Raw genomic sequence first — 21,386 nt, forward strand, 5'->3', positions numbered from 1 at the left:
TTATTCACCATTCCTAATCAGACAGCAACATGTGATCTCAGGCCTTCACAGGCTGATGGACTCCTTTCCATCCCCTAACCCTCAGGGTAGTATTTTGTTTCTCAGCCTGAGTGGAATAAAAGGACACCAGGCCGACCCTTAATGTCCCCTCAGGTATTTCCACCTGTATTAACTGATTACTAGTTTAGATGGTCAAAAGAAGAAATAGACTTTAAAACTTATTTCTCTCTTCTCTGCTCAGAGTTATGGTTTGGGTAGTGGAAATGGCTGGAATGTTCATCTCTTGGTTGCTTAAGGATTCCCAAAAGTTGAGAAAAGGACTAAGGTGGCCAATTGCCTTGAGATCAGTTGAAGAAAATGCAACTCCCCTGGATGAAACGCCAGGGCCCATGGGACAATAGTGAGCACTTCCCTGCAGGATCTCCTTCATAGGTGTCCTGCAGAGGCCAAAATTTCATTGCATTCCTGCAACCATCTGCCTTAACCTTTGTCATACTCATTCTCTAGTTTCTTCTCCCATAAAAGCACAAATGAATGCCTATAAGTAGCTTTTCTTTATCCCTCTCATAAAAGACTGCCTGCATGAGGTTTCTGTCTGTCTTTAAGGAGGAAGAAGTTGCTCCAGATAGGGACAGTCTCTTAGCTAAGGTGCTTGCCCCAGTTACAATTATAAATCTGACTTGAACCCTTCACTGCTGGGCCAGCAAAACTGCCCGGGGGGGGGGGGGGGGGAAGCAAAATAAAAATAAAATTGAGGGTTAGAACTATGATTGATAGTAAGTTAACTAATGTTTTGGATTTCAGTGTTGTTTAGATATACCCTGCCCCTGAGCATCCAGGGATATTTCCCCTGATCTGCATTGACTCAGGATACTAAACCATCCAAACATTGCACCTTGCTGGAGTTCAGCATTGAGATGTAGAGAATCTGGAGTGTTTCAATTACTTTTTCTTGCCTTATCCAAGTGCTCTACAGAATGCTGTCATTCTCTTCCTAGTTTCCTTTCTCCTTTTCCTCTCAAGCACAGGCATTATTTTCTTCCACAGGAAGATGCTTTCTCCCAAGCATAGTTATTGGAGTTTTCCTTTTGTGTTCCTCAGTCTGGAAGTTTCTATTAATTTCATTTTTTCCCATAGAAAAGAACTACTAATTGGTGGAACTGGTTTTAAAGTGATTGAAATGAATCCTCCAGCCTTACACCTTCTCATGCCTCAAACAAGAACACATCAAAGAGCTCCAAAACTGTCCAGTGATGCACTTCTGGCATGTTTGTCTTGGAACTGGAAGGTGATATTTCTGTGCACAAATCCATGTGGCAATGCTTTAATTGCTGCCCTGTAGTCACTGCACAGAAGCTCATAGAGGTCACTGTTAACAGGGGTGCTGGATCCCAGGTGGATCTGGTTTCTGGGGCACAGATATCAGAAAAGCAGGGGACAGTGAGATGGTGGCAGCTCACACAGTCCAGAAGGGGACTTGATGCACACAAAGATCTCTGCTCTCTCAGGAACAGCAATTCCAATTAAGCAATTCTTAAATTCCTGGGGTTTAACAAGTCACTGAGCAATGATAACTGATAAGAACCTTCATCCCCAGGTCATGTCAAATGGGAGATAGAATGGGTGGAACTGACACCTCTTCTGCCAACATCTAGTGAATTCTAAGTGGATTGTCTATCCCTAGCTTCAAATTGACACAGAGCAGACAAGACATGAAGTGTCTGCATCTGGCTGGATGCATTTGCATCCCATTCAGCCTCCTGCTGAAACCCATGGGCCATCACAGGGCTGGGTGCTGCCCTTTCCAGCAGGCCTGGGGTGAGAGCTGCCAGCTGCACAGCCCGTTGGGACTCTTGGGTTTTTCTCCATCGGACCTATGTCTTTTTCTTCCAGAAACGAGAGGATGATGAACATGACACTTTGGTTGCCATGGGAACACAGCATGATGTTTGTGTTAGCTGTGCTCCTTCCTGCAGCCAGAGCCACTGGCTCAAGGTGGCTGTGACCAGCCCTGGTGGCACTTGGCCAGGCTTGCCCACCTGCCCTCCCAGGAGTCTGGGTTTGGGGTCAGCCCCACCTGTGTTGTGAGAGGAAAGTCTGATGTGATAAGTCACTGGAAATTAGGAAAATCTGTCTGACTGGGTTAGGAAATTGATGAGTCCTGGTTGAAACTTCTGCTGTAAGATATTGCTGAAAATCATGAGGGGGGTCCACAGAGACTACACTGCTCCTGCATAGGGAATAGCTTGAAGTTCTTTTTGGGGAGCTGAAATGGAGCCCTGAGTTCTCCTTGTAACTTTTTGCAGAAGCAGCTCTGATATCCCAGGGAGCGTGTGAGGGGTCACAGCATTTCTACCACACCCCTTCTTCCTGCAGGTTTTTATATATTCCTTACCCCTCTCAGTCCACCCTTAGGGCTTTCCCAAGCCTCAGCTTGGCAATAATCAGGAAGCACTTTCATGTTCTTGCAAAGCCATTTGGAGCTTTCAGAAAGACAGTCTGGGAGAGACGACTCATTGTCACTGCTATTTTTCTCCTTTCACGGACCTCCCCTTATATCCTTACCTGATATCTTTTTATCAGGGACAAAAATATATTTGTGAAGCTCTTACAGAAGAAAGAAGCTAAGGGAGAGGGTGAGCATGCAATCCTGCTTAAGACACACATGAAAACCACAGTCAGTCTGTCTCACTAATGTGGTGGTTTGAATGGGAATCACAAAGGGTGGGAGCTCTCAGGAGGAGGTAAAGGGAGCCCACTTAAACACAGCAGAGATGATACTGGAGGCAAGGAAAAAAGTGAAGATGAAGGCTGTGTTGCAGGCAATATGGATACTCTTAGGGTCTATGAGAAAGAGTGAAAAATACCACCAAGGGAATCCAGCCAGGTGGTTATAAACAATGATAAAATAGACTTTAGAGGAACAGCTTGCAGCATGGTAAGTGTTAGTCTTTAAGACCTGTCAGAAGTTTGGTAGAGGGTAGCAAAATCTGCAGAAATAGATTAGGAATGTGAAGCTTGTTGCTAGAAAAGAAAATTTCTTTTCTGCCTGTCATAAATCTTTGCCTCTTCACCACTTTAGCTGCTTCCTGCATTCCCTAAGCAGGCTTAGTGTTCATACATGGCCAGAGGGTTTCAATTTGAGCTCCAAATAATAATAATAAATTCCATAAAGTGATTCCATGTGGAGAGGGGAGATAATAGTGCCTTATGTTTACACAGTAGGTTCCATGAGCCTTTGGGTCAGGCAGGCTGAGGAGCAGTTTCTCACCTGCTGCTGAAGTGCAGCGTGTTCTGGGGTGACACTGCACCTGCTCTGCAGGGACTGCACCAGGGCAGGCTGGAAAAACTGCCCAGGATGAAGCTGCTGAGTGAAAACTGGGTAAAGAGGGAGAAGTGTATTTCTCCATGCTGGATTTTAGCCAGGATGCTGAAGTTAAACACCTGGTTAATTAATAAAAAGAGCTACAGCAGCACCATGCTCCCCAGAGCCATGCTGGGACACTGGAATCTGTGCTTTTTTGTGAAGATGAACCTGGATCTTCCATTTCAGCCTCACTGCCACGAGTCCCAGGACTTTGCTGGAATTGGCTCAGTTGAGTCTTGAATGGCAGCTGCTGTTTTTCCTGATGAAAAGGCTTTCCCAGCTGCAAGCCAGCCCTGCCTGCCTCTACAGAGGGCTCAGTGCCTGTGCTACCCAGATCAAGGTATGCCATTTTGTTTCATCTGGTGTAGGAGAGCAGGAGATGAATAATAGCTCCACTGAGAGATCCCATCCTTTATGTTAGCAGGAGGATCATGTGCTTGGGAAGGGCTGAGAGAAGAGCATGTCTGTTATCACCTCTCTGCCTATGTTTGAGTTGGGATGCCTCATCACAGCTTCTTTGTCCTAGGATTGGCTCCTAAGCAAGAAGCACTGGGGTTTGGTTCTTGTGGATGATAAGAATCTCTCTTTTAGGTGGGAGGACCTTGTGGTTACTGTCCAGTGTGATTCCTGGTGGGAATTACGTTATTAAAAGCATATTTAACTTTTTCTTAGAGATTTTGGCTTACTAAGCCTATGTTTGTCTTTGCATGCAACACTGGAATCCCTGGAAAACTTCCCCTCTGCCTCTACTGCCTCAGTTCATAGAAGTTCTTCCTTACCCTGCTTTACCTGACTGATACAGGGATTGTCCCTGTACTGAGGCTTTTAGTTCTGGTGTTCTGAGTGTGAAGGGCCATGCTTAGCAATGTGTTGGTTTTCTGCAGTGTCAGACAGAAGTGTGGCTTTTTCCATACAGTGTTATTGTTCAGTTGAGCTGCTCCACCACATCTGACCTCTGGCTGTTCCATGTGCTCCCCTATTCCAGTTGTTAGAGAAATATGCAATAATCTTGAAATATCTTCCCTTTTATTTTTCATCTACAAAAGCACAATGCTACTAGAATTAGCTCAGCTTGCAAGCAGATGAGCATCACCCTGTTTACAGAGAGTTCCCTGTCACAGGCATGGGGTTTTATCCCTGCAAACCTCTGCTAGGGACATGGAGTGCTCTGAAAACATAAGCTGAGGCTTTGATTTCCCATCAGACTTTGAATCAAATCCAGGGTAAAGGGAAGGACCGTGACCTGCTTCCCATATCAGGACTTGTGGGAATTTTGCCTGGTTTATACAAGATTGCACAAGGGAGAGGTTAACACTCCAAATGCATTTCTTAAGGAAGGACTCAATGCTTTCCCTTGCATTACCTTGGACTCATGCTCCCTTCTCAGGCTGAACAGCTGAGTGTGTGTACAGGGACCTCAGTGACACAAAGAAAAGACAAAAATCAAGGTCTGCCCCTCCTGTACTGGCAGGAGGAGGCACCTCTGTCTGTGACTCTAAAGCAATTGAGCTGCATGTCCTGGCTGGAATCCATCTGAACTGGGTGTAGGATAAAACCTTCAATTATGTGCCCTTGGAGGTGATACACAGATTGTCCTTCTGCTTGCTCACAGATGAGTGTGCTGATGTGGAACAAGAGAGGGCTTGAAATGGGATACTGTGGTGATGTCTGTGGTGGTGGCTGGGGTCCTCCCTGCCTGGAAGTGGAAGGCAAGTGGGATTTTTCTTTTCCTGAAAGAGGAATTGGCTACATTTAGTTCCTGATTTTCAAGGTGTTGAAGGAACATTGGTGTGCTTTGCATCAGAAACTGAGTTGTGGAATGTACTACATTCTCCCCTGTCTCCTTTTGACCTGGTTAAACCAGTAATGGTTGAATTGAGTTAAGATGGAAGAATAGGATGCTTTTGTCTTCCATCTTGATCTTTCATGTTTTCCACCATCATCTTTTTGAATGCTTAACAAGCCCAAATCCTCCTGCTTCCCAGGGACCATCTGGCTGAACTATATCTATAAAGTCCTGTAGCTCTACCAAGTTCAGGGTCATTAAATTATTCCAAACAAACCTTTCTCTTGTGATTTCAATTGGATCCAAAAACGACCTTTACTTCCTGCCTGAAGCTCTCTAATTGACAGTGTTGGTGGGACACCTGTTGTCCACTGAGGCTCCTGTTGGTCTCCCAGCATCAAGGCACAGCTCTTTCCTTTAGTTCTGCAAGCAACAAAGCACTCCTGCAGTCCTCCCATATGTCTCATATACTGAGTTTTCTACCTCTGAGAAAATCTCCACATCCCCAGTGTGGGGGATATGGATATATATCATTTTCATGAGGACTTTGGTTTGTGTAGTTGAATTTTTGCTTTGTGAGGGTTTTTTTTTTCTGTTTTGTTTTGTTTTGTTTTTTTTTCTTTTTCTGATTCCATCCCTCTGCTCCTAATCCCACCACCTGGTATGGCTCACACTGCAGAATCTCTCTGCCTCCTCAGTGTGTACACCCTTCAAATATTTGTAGACATTTATCACTTCCCCCTCTCTGCTTAGTCATCTCTCTGCCAAGCTAGACATATTTAGTTCTTCTAATCTTTCCTTGCAAGTAAGTCCCTCCAGCACTCATAATTCATTTCTCCTTGCTCTTCTATATTTTCCAGTTTGTCAGTACTTTAAGAATTTCTTATTTTGTGGTGGTTTAATATGAGCAGACGCAAGAAAAAAAAAAATGGAGAAGAAAAGCTTCCTGAGGACAGAAGGGTTTTTTTGGCTCCAAATCCCCAGGAATAGATAAGAGTGGGTAGTTCTGGGAATTCCTGCTGCAAGTTCTGGATGGGTGTCAGGGACACAGAAGAGTGGTCCCCTCTTCTCTTCTGAATTTCTCTATTCCCCATCCCTGAAATAGTTAACAAATTCTATCAGCTAATATTTTGGCTGGTTTGTTTCTGGAATTCTCCTCTTAAAAGGGACTTGCCTCAGCTTCCCATTCCCTGTGCCTCTGCCAGGCTAAAGGCTTGGCCTAGGAGTGATTTTTTCCTAGTGGGCTGCAGGGTGTTAATGCTTCAGAGGTAGTGGGTGCATTTTAGCAGTGCTGGATTTCTATTTCTCAGCTTTGTTCTTCTCAAATGGCACAGTGCCAAAGGATCATCAGAGAGCAGCCAGCTCCTTTTTATCTCAGGAAGATTTTTTTCCTTCTGGACATTTGTTTCTGCTGTGTCCAAGCTTTATAAAAAGGAATATAATTTCAAATGGGTCCTGTTTCTAGGAGCCCACATGGACTTTTTCCCTTTAAATAACTAACTCAACAAATTCTTTATATAGAACCTTGTTAATTAAAGCTGTACCCCAGGAGGATAGGCTGGAGATGCTGTTCAGTCTCCACCTCTCATACTGAACTCCACAGTGCTTTTTGAGGCATTCCTGGTGTCTCACACTGATGACAATTTGGGCTGTCTGAGGTTACATGACGTGAGCAGAATTGAAAGGAATGATGGAGAGCAGCAAGTGTTCTTTCACTCATTAACTACAGCAATGTCTGCAGCTTTGCTGTCTGCATTAAGGAATTTGTAATATAACCCATCACCATCTAGTGACCTGCAAGGGAGCAGCAGTTTATCTAGCCAAGAGATTCTGTCAAATTTGCTAAACTGAGATAGGCATCAGTATCAAGATGCTTCCAAAACCAGGATAAAATCCATAGCAAACTTGCACTGTCTGCCTAACTTTACATGGTGCAATCTAAATTTCAACTGAGAATTCAAGACCGATGTGTTTTTTACACAGGAGGAATGAAAAGATCCTGTTTTCCTTCCTTATATATCATCATCTTCCCACTCAGACTAGATACTTATTAAGCATCTGTCTTCTGTTTTGATTGTGTCCTGAGAACACTGAGTTTAAGTAGAAATGTGCTGGCTGGGCAGGAAATGTTTCTCCATTGTGTATGAAGGCTGTTTGGGTCTCTTAAGCCAAACTACAGAAGGAAGGGGAAAGCAGAGCAAACAAAAATTGGGTTGGTTGGATATGAGAATGCAATTCATTCTTTTCATCCAGCCCATGCCAGTCCATGCCACCTGCAAGCTGATGCTTCTGTATCATCATAAAATGTAAAAACAAGAGACCCCAAACTTCTGGAGCAAAGAGCAAAAGCTGCTGTTGCTTTGACAGTGGGTTGATGTTTTCCCCAGCTGCCTGTGGGAGCAGCCTTGGAGAATCACTGAACAGTGCATTGCAGATCTACACCCTGGGTATCAAAACAGGGAGAGAGAGCATTTACTGTCACTCACAGGGTGTTAGTTATCAGAGCATTCAGAAGAATTAAACAATGGGTCTTTGTCTAGAAAAAGAAAACACTGCCTCTATCAGAAGCTTAGGCAGGAGTGGCAAAATCATCGTGAGGAACGGCTAGAAAGAAAAGCGAGAGGCATTTTCACCAGCCCATCCTCAGATAAACTTGTTATGGGCCCTGATTCTTGAAACAGCACCATGTCATTTACTTTAGCACCTTCAAACTGCTGATTAGCATCATCATCCCACTGCAGCCCGGGCTGGCCAGCTGCTGCCTTTGATGCAGTTGCAAACGAGCTTGTCTTTCCCAGAGGAATTGGCTTCGGCTTGTCATGTTTGTCTACTGTCATTCACATTTAGAAGGAGGGTGGGGTGATTTTTTTTTCTGTTTGTGTTTCTGCTTTATAAGAATATGCAGTTGCTTAAGATCCATTTGGTTGACAAAGTGTTTTGCAAACAAACTGTACATGGGAATCACTTTGTTCGCTGCTGAAATGCAAAGCAATAATTTTTATTGTGGAATCTCGAGAGACAGATGTGGCTCAGCACAGCATGACTTTAAGGATTCGGCTGACTAGAGGTGGGATTACAACCATATTTAAAGCAAAGCATACATTCAAAAGCTTTGAGCTGAGGTTTATTCTATGCAAATATTTGACAAGTGGCCTCTCATTTAAGCACAAATAAAAGTATTGAAGCTTGCACCATTTATAGCTGTTGGCAAAAGAAAATTGTTTCTAAACAAGTGTCTGTGAAGTATAATGGTTATTTCTCCCCATCATAAGTTCCTTTGTTATCTTGCTTGCCCCATTGACTCTTATATAGAAAAGGGTGTGGAAATTTTATTTATTCGGTCCCTCTTTTAATGTTTTCTGAACTTCTGATCTTTAGTGAGAATTTTTATGTCTTTTAGCCTGAAATCAGCTCTGTATCAGTTAAAGTTCTTTGAGCTTTTAAATAACTAATACAAGGGCAGATCAGGTTTTTCCTTGCTCCTGCTCCCCAGGTGTTCCTGAGCAGAGATGTTCAACCCCTGGCCTCATTTCCATTCATTGTTATGGAGTGATAACAAAACGCATGACCGACTTCTCTAATTAGTCTCGTGTTCCTCAAGGTCTTTTGTTGTTGCCTGATATTATTTCTTATAGTTTAGCTTTTTGGGCTTTGTTGGTATTTCCCTAAATACCCCTAATAGTTCTCCCCATCTTCCAAATTATCTCTTTGGGCATGAACTGATACATTGCAAACAAAGCAATGCAATATTCATCATTAATTGATCATGATCTCTCCTTGGTTTTGTTGTTGCTGTTGGGTTTTATTTTAATTCCCACTCTGTTTAGGGGAAATTGTTTAATTTTATTCAATACCCTAACTTTTAAATTTTTATTAAACTATAATGCAGATATATATTCAGTGCAGCTTTCATGAGTTTGTTTTCTTGTGGATTGTTGATCTCATTTTAATTAAAATAGGAAAAGCATAGAAAGGAAATTAAAATAAGAATAAAAATAAACAGTTGGTTGTCCCACTGTTCTACTGGGAGGAAAAAATAGGGGACGGGAATTTTACTTTTAAATACAGTATATCATTCTTCTACTCTCCAATGACCATTATAAAAGTGAAGAAAAAGGACCTGTGTCTGCAGAGGATGGAAATCTGTAGCTCCTCTGCTCACACTGAGAACCAGCCTCCCAGGAGACTCTGTCTCACACCAGGTTTGTTCAAGGGAAGGCTTATTATATGGAATTGTGTCAAATGGTGAGGAAGGGTATAAAGAGCTAATCAGAGTCCTCCAGCACTAATTACCTGTGCTCTACAGAAATCCCTATCTCCATTCAGATCCTTTTTAAAGGAACATCTCAGAGGAAACAAATGAAGTCTGGTTCTGCAAGTGCTGATTGAGATGGGGAGAACAGGGAAGTCATGGATTAAAGCCAGTGACTTTTAGAAACCTACCATAAAATTTGATTTGGTTCTTCCTGCCCTCTCCTCCTCTTTTTGCATTCATGCATTGAAACATAACAAGAAATCTCTGCATTTCTCGTGCCTCCTTTATTCTGAAATCTCTAGGCGCTTTGCAAATATTAACTGTAAAATTCCACAGTTATCTACCCATCTATCCAATCTCTCAAAGCATTTAAGTTTTCCCTGCACAATTCAGAGGGATAGCGATGAACAGAGTATAATAAATATCTAAACAGTTTTCAGCAAAAGCAAATAATTTAATCTATTAGAAAATGATGGAGGACTCATGATTTAGCATTGGAAGAAAGTCAGGACAACAGCTCTCAGAAGAAGAGTAATTGCTGTTTGACCAATGTCCAATGATAACAATCAAGATGAAGATTATTAGTGTTTTTCATCCAAGGCATTAAAATTTGCAAATAATCATATTTGTAATTTGTTCTTGCAAATTTGGAGGGAGACAATGAGGAAATCTTGGGGGTAAAGTAGTGAGATCTTGAAAGAGAACATTCCGGAACAATAAAGCTAAAGAACATTTTCCTACACAGCAGGAGGGAAGAATAAAAGCAATTTGAATCAGTGTTAACCTTTAAATCAGAAATATCACTTGGTGCATGTTGGTACTTGAGGATTCTCTATCACTGTTGCTGAATATAGGACCCAACTACACTAGAGATACACATACAAAGTACTCAATTTAAGTGAGAACAGATAAGAGGCAGGTCTTGCCACTTTGATTCATGCCACCAATAATTTCAAGCAGAGCACACCCAGAGTACAGTGCTCCTGAGCAGAGAGGTACAGCCTGTTCCCATATTTATGGGGAAGTGTTAACACTCTGCAGAAAATCTCTCAGTTGTTGGGGACACCCACATGGGTCTGTCAGTGGTTTTGAAGTTTGTCTTATCCTCAATGTCATCTCCTGGTGTGGAGTGAATAGAAGGACTTCCTTCATGGAAGGAGGACAACAGGTCCTTATTCCAAAGCTTGACTATCTCAATTTTCCATTTATGTCATTGATTCTTGAGTATTATTTTCCACAAAACCCAAGTTAGGGCATTTTTGCTCCAAACAATTTCTGATATTTTCAACCAGCAGACTGGTCTAACCCATGGATGTTTGCATATTAATTTGCTTTGCATTCCATGACTTTTGTCTTAACTGACCTGGGATATTTTCTTTTGGCATAAGGTTCTGCCAAGAGGGCTTGGTATTTACAATATTAATATGTAGTCAGATACAGCTGTTTGGAAATTCCTCATGAATGAAGTCTGATCAAATAGCACGGACACACCACCATTGCCTGCTGTACTTTGCTTCTCTGCTCTTTGAACTTACATTTCCTTCAAATAGAAAGTACATTGCATTCAACACCTCCCAGCCAAAATCCTCATCACCAGGGCAAATTCAGGTATCTGTCAGAGGTCAAGAGGTAAATGTAGAATCATCCCAACAAAATTAAGGCAAAGAATTAAAAAGTATCAAGAGTTCATTCTGTAAATTTGCAAAATAATTTGCATTTCAAATCTTAGACAAGCAGAGCAGCAGTGTAATTTCTGTGTGTAGATTCACCACTGTGATGTTCATTATCTGATTATCTCTATCTACAACCTTCCTAGTGCTAATGCACATTGTCTTCCTAGTCCTGAATTAGTGAAATGTGTCTGACACTGAATTTGCAGGTAATTGCTATGGCTCCCCTCAATGAAATGTCTCTTAGGACACTCTTGGAAATTAAATGTTCCTTCTCGAGCCATTATTTGCTGACTCCATCCCTATCTTACTGAATAATTATCAAGTAAAAATGTGTAATTTGAAATATGCATGTCATGTTTAGGTAATGAAAGAACCAGACATTCTCAGTGGATTAATGACAGCAAAATATTGCCTTATATTCTCTCAAATAAGCCACTTCCCAAGGTCCTAATCAGAGCTGACCAACCATCTTTGCATGTGATGCCTCTTGATGCTGCTTTGAAGTGTCTGTCTTGAGTCCTTACAACTCCCGTGGAGGAAGCATGGGGCTGAAAGATGCTCTTGGGGTGTTATGAGCCTTGACTGAAGGATTTGAACTTTGATGATCCTCGTGAGTCTCTTCCAGCTCCAGATATTCTGTGGTTCTGTGATTTGGATTTGTGGCACACTGGGAAGCTTTGTTCACAGTGGTAAATGTAAGCCCTGCATGTACTGCTTGAAAGTACAAAGCCTACATTTCCAATATTTAAAATATCTTGTGCTCTATAAAGTTAATCCCACTACAATTCTCAAAATGTTTACAATGAACCGTAAATATTCATAGCAGTGTGATTTCAGTGAAGTTATCAGAGATTTACACTGCCATAAGCAAGACCATAATCTAGTTCTTTGTCCTTTCACTACAGGATTTTATAAGGTAGAGATCAAATCTGAAGATCTTTATTCAGTGATAATTAAACCAGACAAATTAGAAATTCTTCTACTGCAGTCAGACTTTGGCACAAGTTGAATATGAAATATATTAATTTTCTTCTTAAAATAAATTCCCTTGTTTTTGATCGTAATTTGTTTTAACTTCAACTCATTCTCCTTCCTCAGCTCAATGACACTTTGATGGCTCAGTCTTCATTTTAATAGTCATAGCTTGAAGAAATTGAATATGACTAAGGAAGAAATAGAGGTGTCTGTTTCTCATATCTCTGCTTGGGAAGGACTGTGCTTGATATCAGCTATGTGCCTCTTCAAGTAGGATGGTTTTTATTTTCCAGCAACTCCGTCTTCTAGAAATAAGCACTTATTTGTATAAGCTGAAACAAAGCCTATATTTCAGCACCTTATCTGTGTTTGTAAATTCTAGGAAACAGATTTCCAGTTGTCACTTAGATGTTTGGGGTTTTTTATTCTTTCAAGCAAAACCTTCCTTGATTTGTTTTGTTGCTTATGGAAGTGCTTGTTTCTAGCAAAAAAGTTATTTTGTCTGCTTGGGTTCTGATATGAATACAAAAGCGAACGTTGTAATCATCTGCAGAAGCAAATGTGAAGTGGAAATCCATTATTGTGGTAGCCTGGCACGCCTCCCTGGGAAACACAAGAAAGCATGTCATCTTCCATGTTTGGGCTCTCCAGTTTGTTGGGAAAATAAAAGCCATGGAAAGTGTAAATGGGAAACTTGATCTCTGTTTCAGCTGGCATTATTTCTTACAAGAGCGAGGGAAAAGCTTTTTTCTTAGGATACTGTTGGCTGTTCTTTAATGTGGTTTTCTTTTCTTTTGCTTTTTGTGTTTTTCACACTTGCTCATGTTGTGAGAGCTGTTCCTCTGTGGCTGTACTGCTCTAGCAGTCAGAGCAATATTTTTATTCCTGCCTTATGCTGGTGGCTTCATGTTGTGTAAAAGGTTAGTAAATTGATCCTCCAATCAAGTATTCTGGAATTTCCATGTTCATATGTGGGGTCCTGTCACAGATATCACCAGAGTTGGGGGTCTTTTAGTCATTAACAGATTTTGGCAATGAACATTTCCATTGCTTATCTACAAAGAAAACCATAGCAGAGTAAGTTACTTAAGAGATGATGTGCATGTTTATAGCTCACATTTCCCTTCACGGTGGATATTTTGGAAATAAAAGCTCAGGTTCACTTGCCTTCTGGAATATATATATATATATATATATTTATATGCATACAAGTGTGTGTGTAGGTATAGAGAGGGGGAAAATATAGAAATCAAAGCATATAAAACACTTGCCTTCTAAATCAAGCTGTCACTTCCTCCAGGGATTATGAAGTGCATTCATTTTGTGGAATAGTTTGTTTTGAAGAATTCAGTGAGGGAATCCACTCTGAAAAAGCCTTGTCCTCATGAATGCAAGGGGGAAGAGAATCTGCAGTGGAAAGAATGAAGACAGTATCTCAAAATTTACATGGAGCTTTAGTGCCAGAGCTAGGAATGACCTGCCCACTGCAAACCTTGATCTCTCCATGGTCTGAAGGATTGCAGTAAATGAGCATTTGTCTGAGTTAGTTAGTGACTGGAGGAAAATGTGTTTGTTCTTGTACACCACGGAGTGATCTACTGTTTGTAAGCAGATTGTAAGTGAGGAGCTGTAAAACAGCATTTCTGGCTTTTTGCTTCACTTAATCATGGAACAGAGCAGACCCTGAGGCCCTGTGCAAATTTTAGGACCCATGAAAACTAAACAGTGAGTGAACGTAAATTAACCGGTCCTCTTGGGGATTAAAAAGACAGGCTCATTATTTTGTTTTTCATTCTGCTAAAAGGGCCAGTTTCCAGCAAGAATTGTAATAAAAAGAAATTATAGCTCTGTCTGAGGTAATTTTCTACCAGTTGCAATACCTAACAGGTCTCCAAATGTTAGGGAGTATCATTCAGCCTGGAGCACAAGGTATTCCAAGGATTACCCCACGGATCCATCACCCTTGGGCCTTTTACTAACAACATTAATCTGGCTGGTATAAGTAGGTGTAGTATAGAAAGGCCAGGGAAAGGTTTCCTATATATTTGATATACATTATACTTCAGAAAATGCTGAACATCTGTGTACAATATATGTGGCAATAGAAAAACCTTCTTTTCTAAAATATTTCAAAATTGGCCATTTTCCCTGTTACTTTAAATATGGAGCATGCACTTGCATGTTTGACACAACATTCTGAATATGTTCTCATATTCAAAATGTAATGAGTAAGATTCATCACAGGATAAGAAACATTCTCCACTTTAGCAATGCTAATGAATAAATTATATGGCATTCCTGCATTGCTTGCTATTATTATTTGATCTTTGCAGTTTAACTAGCAAGCAGAATTGCTTCTTACTGAATTTTTGTGTTTGCAGCTAAGGTTCCTGGGCTACTTAATAGCTGTTTGGAGAGCAATCTTGAAGAGCTAGAATATTGCTGTGGCTCAGAATGGGCAGGTGCCTGTGCTAGCAGCCCTGTGACAGTATTGCAATCAGCTTGACTGGTTCCTGCAATGTTCTTTTCTCTGGAGTTGGCTGAGGGTCAATGGGGTGAGACAGTGGATTGTTCTGCATTTGTAAATGGCATGAGCCACAGAACAATACAGCTGTGGCAGATGATTCTGTGTCCACACTGTGTATATTTCAAGGGGTTTCCCTCATTCAGCTCTAGTCTGGCTGTACAGAGCGGGTATTTGCTAGTGGTCACAGAACTTAAGTGGTCCTGGAGCATATCTTCAAGTTAAGCATCATCTGAAAGAAATCTGGGTAACACACCCCAAAGAAACACAGCTAAGATCACTGCAAAATGTGAGTCAAAATACAATAAAGTGGGAACAGTCTGGAGATTCAAGTTCAGGTCAGATAGGGCTCTGAGCAACCCAGTCTAGTTCATGTCCCTGCTCACTGCAGCAGGGGTTGGACTGGATGACCTTTGGAGGTCCCTTCCAACCCAAACCATTCCATGATTCCATGTTCTTTAAAAGGACAATCCTGATTAAAATAAAATAAAATAAAATAAAATTTCAAAAAAGCACGAAGGCAGGAGGATCAACTGTCTAATAGGGGAATTGTCTCATCGCTTATTTGAAGAGGTAAAATGTTACTACCAGCACCTTAAAAGCAGTCAGTGCATTGACTGGTGAGCAGGGAAGGGGAGTGTGCTGAGAGCACTCCTATTTTGACATTCAGTGTTGCTTGTTTTCCTCATCCTTGTTTGTGTGGACAAGGGGATGTTCCCAAAACCAGGGTGGTCAATTAAGCATGCCCCAGTTACAGTAAATGCAAAAAGGTTCTTTGTTTAATTATTGCCTTCTTAAATTGAATAGTATAAGCACTTATTCAACAGGGTGGGCACAATAGGAGGTAATGGCACTTTGCAACAATTGTCCTAATGAAGGATGATGAGTTTCATTCAAGGTAGTGGGATTTACTATGGACACTGGGGTCTCTGCCAGCACATCCTATTACAGGATCAGGACCCTCAACAATAAATGGTTCACATTCTTGGAACTAATGTCTCTAATGGGAATAACAGAAGTGGAGATAATAATAATGTATTACCTCGACCACAGGAGTGCATTGAAGGATTAATTGAATAATGGACTAAATTTATCTCTGATGCAACTGTGTTGATCTGATCAGCAGGATTTTACCTTCACATTAATAAAACACATGAAAAAATAATCTTTGTAATTTTCATTTTGCTATTATTATTATTAATGATTGTCTTATAAAACCAGAATACAATTTAGCAGTCTGGTTTGCCTCAGATAAAAAAATTTGAAGTCTTAGTTGGAAGCCACCCCAAACTTTTGTCTAAAATGCTGATTAACAACCTCAGGGGAATGAGCTTCCTTGCAAGATTTCAACACTGCTGCTTAGTTTTGGGCAAGGCAGAAACATTGTAAGAAGAAGACTTTCCTAAGGATTTATTTTCTCTACGTCGTGTCAGCTAAAATGTAATACAGGGAACTTAACAAAAATGTGTTTTCTACAACAATCATGTAAATGTCCTATAAGCATATACTGTTACCTTTCTTCCTATTGAGTTGTGCCTGAATCCATCCAGTTTCTCATTTCTCTTTGATTATTCACAGAAACGTGTTAGTTGAAATTTATAACTAATGCTATGAGAAAGTGGGTTTAGAAATGAGCTGCTGAAGGAACACAGGATCTGCCATCTCTTTAACCCATGCCAATGTTGGAAATGACTATTTGACATTCAGTGACTCTTCTACGGATATGGAAGGACAGACAAATTTTGGTCTTTTGAATCTTCAAAGTAGCATTTTGCAGATGAAGAGCAGTTTAGGCTTACTTGTTATTTTCTTACTTTGGTTTGGGATGCCTCAGTGCTTTTCCATAAATGTCTGCAGAATTCCTACTTTTTCTTTTAGGTCCTCAGTTGTCACCATTTGAGCCCTACTGACATTTTTCAATGTACAGGTTAACCTGAGGCGTTGGTGCACTGCAATCTGTAGCTTGGCAGGGAGAGGGGAATAAAAACACAGCCATAAATTGCAGGATCTTGTTTCAGAGAATGGATGATGACTGCTGAGGGCCACAGAAAGTTTCTCTTGGAAGATTTTTGCAGCAGAGGCTGATAGGGTCTAGAAAAGTGAATGTTGCTGGCACTGTCACCCCATGGTTTCCTGTAGTACTTACAAGTGAAAATGCTGAGAAAATTATCTGTTGCTTAAACATCTTCTGGAATAGGAACAAAACCTCATTTCCTCCAGCACTCAGTGCCTGGCTTTTAGTTTAATTGGGCAGGCCAAAGGAATCATGGTCAGTGCACCTTGGTGGATTGGGGAAGCATCTCCACAGTGTGAGTGTCCCACAGTGAGCCTGGGATATGCTCAGGAGGTGGCAAATTAAATTGTTTTAATCCAATTTATCCAGAAACCATCTGCAAAACTCAAGCTTCCAAGGTCATGTATGTTGACATTGTGTCCATTTATACCTGACCTAGAATTGACCTTCTAGTTTATGTAAGAAATGGAAGAGAGGAAGAGCTGGAGCAGGGCAGAAGGGAAAAGTTCTGTGATTGGAAACAGAGAACACAGAGTGAAGGGAAGGTAAATCCTGTTTCCCCAGCTATATCCATTCATTAGAGATCAGTAATGGAAACTTTATCAGCTGTCGGTTCAGAACTACTGCAGTAAATAGACTTGAAATCTCCATGGGATGTTCAAGAGAAACAAACAATAATAGCCAACACTTTCCTTTGAGCCTTCCCCATAACAAGGCAGGGGGTGGGAAGATGCAGTTAAATTCTTATGCTCACTGCCCAACAAACAAGGTCACAGAGAAATAGTGTGAAAATGGCAATTGCACACAGGGAACATTGTCTTGGTTTGAATCAGGCTCCACATGCAGAAATTATACCATATCAAATCCAGGTCTTGCACAGCCTAAAATACCTTGATAACAGTTATGTCTCCCAGATCACTGTATTTTAATGTACAGGAATGTTCATAATTTCTAAATTCAGGCATTATTAGCAAAGCTTTCTTAAAAAATAGTTTCACTGACACTTAGCATGTAAATATGTGTGTTAGACCAGTGACTCTTTTTTCAGTTGCTTATTTGATTGGGTTTTAAAGGTTTTTTTGGTTGGTTGGTTTTGGGGGTTTTTTTGCACATTTCCCAGACCCTTGGGATTTCCAATGCCTTTTTGCAGTCTTCTGCTGGGAACAGTGACATTCCTTAAATCACAGTACTATGGACTGCTAGTCCTGCTACCTGGGCAGAAGTCTCCTGCAGTCAGGGAATTGGAAGGAACTGCTACATTATTTGTTTAAATCTGCTCTGGGTTAACTATAGGGAGGGGACTTTGACATGGACAAGCTTTAAGCTGACAGAGGATGGGATCTCCTGAGCATCCAAGGTTTAGCTTTGAAGGTGTTGTTGAAAATAGTGAATATTTCAGCCCTGAACTTACTCTGTGTCCTTGCCCCTGTCCCAGGCATGAGCAGAAAGCCTGTGAATGTCTCCTCCTTGTGTGAGACTGCTCTGCACAATGCTAAAGTCAAATAGGAGCAAGTGGGAATGATGTGCCTGTCTCAAAACCACTTTAATGTGATTTAAGCCATTATGCATGATCCATAAACTCTTGGGCATATCATGTTCATTTAAAATTCCTGCTTAACTTTTTACAAGGGCTTCTCCTGAACACGAGCTCCTTAGGTCCTGTTTTGCCTGTTTGTAGGAAGTGTATTTACAGAAAACACAGCTTTAACAGTTTCTCTGAGCATTTTGCTGCTCATTGGAGCCTCAGGTCAGGCTGCCAAGGCACTTCCTCTGTGCCTGCCTGTATCCATATGCATTTAACAAGCTGACTCAGGGAATTCCCAGCCATTTCAGGTTCAGCAGGTCAAGAATCTGCCCTTAAAAACCAAGTTCCTCCTACTTAGACATATGTATCTGGGTTGCTGTGCTGGGCTCAGCAGCTGTTGGTTGTTGGTTTTGCTGAAAGCTGGGTCACACAGTGTCATCACCCAGGACAGGATCCCAGGGGCTGCTTGCTGATGGCAAAGGTCTGCTGGCAGCAGGCTCTTGAATGGTCTCAGAGCTGGAGAAGACAGAAACCTTGACCCTGGTGGCCGTGCTGCTGCATCTGTGGCATGTGGCAGAGAACAGGCATGCTGGAAAAAAAAACAACATGCATTGTTGTGGTTTAAAGGTGAAGCTTGCAAGTTTCTTTTTCTTTAGGTGAAATCCTGGAAGGAGAGAATATCACCAGCAGAGAGGAACAGGAAATATTTTACTGCACTATTACTTTGGCTTTCTAGCAGAGCCTAGCCAGAATTTTGACACCTATGGTTGAGCGTTATATTCCCAGCACATTCTTCTTTTTAATCTCCTGCCAATATTAGCAGGGAAAGAACTGTAAATAGAGCATTTAATTGCCATCAAAGGTGTGCTTATTTCTCTGTATGCCACACCCCTTCCACCAAATCTGGCAAATCATTGGGTTTCTCCAGATTCCATACTGAGTCTGCTAAGATTTTTTTGAGTTACCAAGTGTCTATTTAATGTAAACATATCTAGGCCCCCAAATGAAGGGGAACTAATCTCAAAGAGAGCCATGAGGCACAACTGGTACATACATCAATAACAGATACGTATTTTACAAGCAATCTGGACATTAGGGTTTATTATATGCCAACAATGTATCAATGACTATAACTAACTGTTTATATAGCAGTGAAAAGCCCCAGGATATTTTAGATTTGGCTTTGAGCCATAGTTTGTCTCCTACCAGAAAAGAAAAAGTAAAAAAAAAAAAAAAAATAAAAACAACAGGGAAGGAAATCAGCCTGTAAATATTTTCTGAGCAGCCTGAACAAGATGAACCAGACAATTTTATTTTATCCACTGGCTAAGTAGTGGAATATGGTGGTGTTGCCAGAGATCTTGTTGCTACCTTTATGCCAGCAGTTGTTTATTGTATATAGTAGTGTTATTAATTCCTTGTTGCATTCATGAGGGTTTAACAGCACAGCAGTGACAGTGTAGGATGCTATAACAGATCTCCAGGGCCCTGTGAAAGAACAGGGCTAGGCAGCAGTGGTAGTGTTGTTAGAAAGGATAAAACAATTGTTCTTCTTGGGTGTCCCCAGAGGACTCCAGCAGGGACACAGCCAGCCAATAACAAATTTTGAAGAGGCTTCTTTAAGCACTCAGTATGTTCCTAAGTCTACACACACTAATGCAGTTAGGAAGACTCACATGATCAATGCAATGTGTGTGCAGATGGTGACATTAAATGTACAGGAGAGCTGTGGAAAAAGATTAAATAAACGTTATCAATGTGATTCCAGTGGTGATAATGGGAAATGAGACCAAAAAATATTACAAAGAAACATTTATGTGAAATCATTTGGGGAGGGGAGTGATTACAAAGGAAACAGTGCTAATTTAGAGAACTAATTATCATATAGGCTTCACAGCATCCTAAAAGGAACCTGGAAGCCATTAGCAATACACCCCATGGTTTTGCTCAAGTAAGGGATTAATGGCACTGGGTCCATAAGGCAGCAGCAGTAATGAATCTCCAGCCCTTAAACAGTAATGATCTCCATGACAGATATTCCAGAGAACTGCACTGTCAACCCTCCTATGCCTGCCTTTTGCTTCATTCCTAATATTGTCTTGGAGAAAATATTGAGGTTTCCTTTGCAGCTCCGTGTGCAGCTTTTCCCTATGGTGGCCAAATGAGGAAATGTTTTATGGATAGTTATGATGGATCCAAGACCTCTCATCATGGCAGTGAGGTAATGCTGCTTAAGACTCCTTGAAATTCTGTGTAATGATGCTTTGGAGCACAGAACAGTCCTCTTCTGATAGGGACTGTGCACAGATCTGCCCTGTCCCTATGACAGAATATTTCATAGATTCCAAGGTTTCACTTTTTTATCAGGATATTTTAGAAAATAATGTAACAACGTGGTTTGGGCTTGTCCATGGCTTGCAAGGCACTGGGTGATTGGGGAGGTGTCTGTGGGAGGTTCTTCCTCTCCAGTCCTGGCTGCAGTGAATCAGTGAGTGCTGCCCTGTCCTGGCTGTGACCCCCAGTGGTTGGATTGAGCTGGATGGGCTGTCCATCTCACACTAGCACTAAATTCACTGAAAGGAAACTTTACTAAATATACCATGTGTGGGTGCCACTCATGATAAACAGACTCTCTGATTTAATCTGCTTTGAATTTCATTTGCCTATGATTACCTGAACAGCCCTTGTTTATGCTGGCTTTCTCAGTCTGTTATTCACAGATGTCTCTGAATAGACAAGCTTCCTTTCCAGTTTAATGTGCTTAAATTTTATAAATAAACTTTTCAGGGAACTGGTTACTTACTGTTCTTGTTCCTGTATCAAAGTGTGTTGCTCTTCCTTTGTAATCTACTCCTACACCCTTTGATATCTCCTTTCTGCAGTTTTTGAACCAACCTTTTAAACCCAAGCTGACTTGTGGGGTTGGAAACAAGCTCGTGGGAAAAAAACAGAGGCAATGAATAGTTTAATCCACAATGAACCTTCCTGTCACATTTTTGTGTGATTTAGAGGAAAACATTTTGGTTGAAAAAGGCTGTGTTGTTTGTACTGTAATAGTCTAAGGATCTAGATAAGACATTTATTAGACAAACTGATATAGAGAAGAACAGAGACACAAGTGCCAGACTGGAGAGCTAAGTATAATTTGAGAAATCATCAGAGTTTTGTTAGAGGGATGAGTAATTCCATCTCTGTGGGAAAATGCAGTTGGCAGAGGAGAGAGTGTTAGCAGAGAAAGAGAAAGGTGAAGAGGTAATTATCTCCTAG

At 41.1% G+C, this 21,386-nt stretch overlaps 1 long non-coding RNA gene across 2 annotated transcripts in view; it reads left to right on the top strand.

The window, feature by feature from the left end:
* Window positions 1-1,145: 1,145 nt before the first annotated feature.
* Window positions 1,146-21,386, top strand: part of LOC306808068 — a 68,478-nt gene continuing 48,237 nt past the window's right edge. Inside the window, exons 1-3 of one of the 2 annotated variants that reach the window (XR_013775895.1) lie at window positions 1,146-1,288; window positions 3,554-3,707; window positions 18,776-18,909. This is a non-coding gene — a long non-coding RNA (uncharacterized lncRNA). Of the gene's footprint in view, window positions 1,289-3,553; window positions 3,708-18,775; window positions 18,910-21,386 lie in introns of those variants that run through there. The other variant, XR_013775894.1, reaches the window with a different exon arrangement.

Source organism: Erithacus rubecula, assembly GCF_903797595.1.
Source record: "Erithacus rubecula genome assembly, chromosome: 14".
Classification (NCBI taxonomy): domain Eukaryota; kingdom Metazoa; phylum Chordata; class Aves; order Passeriformes; family Muscicapidae; genus Erithacus; species Erithacus rubecula.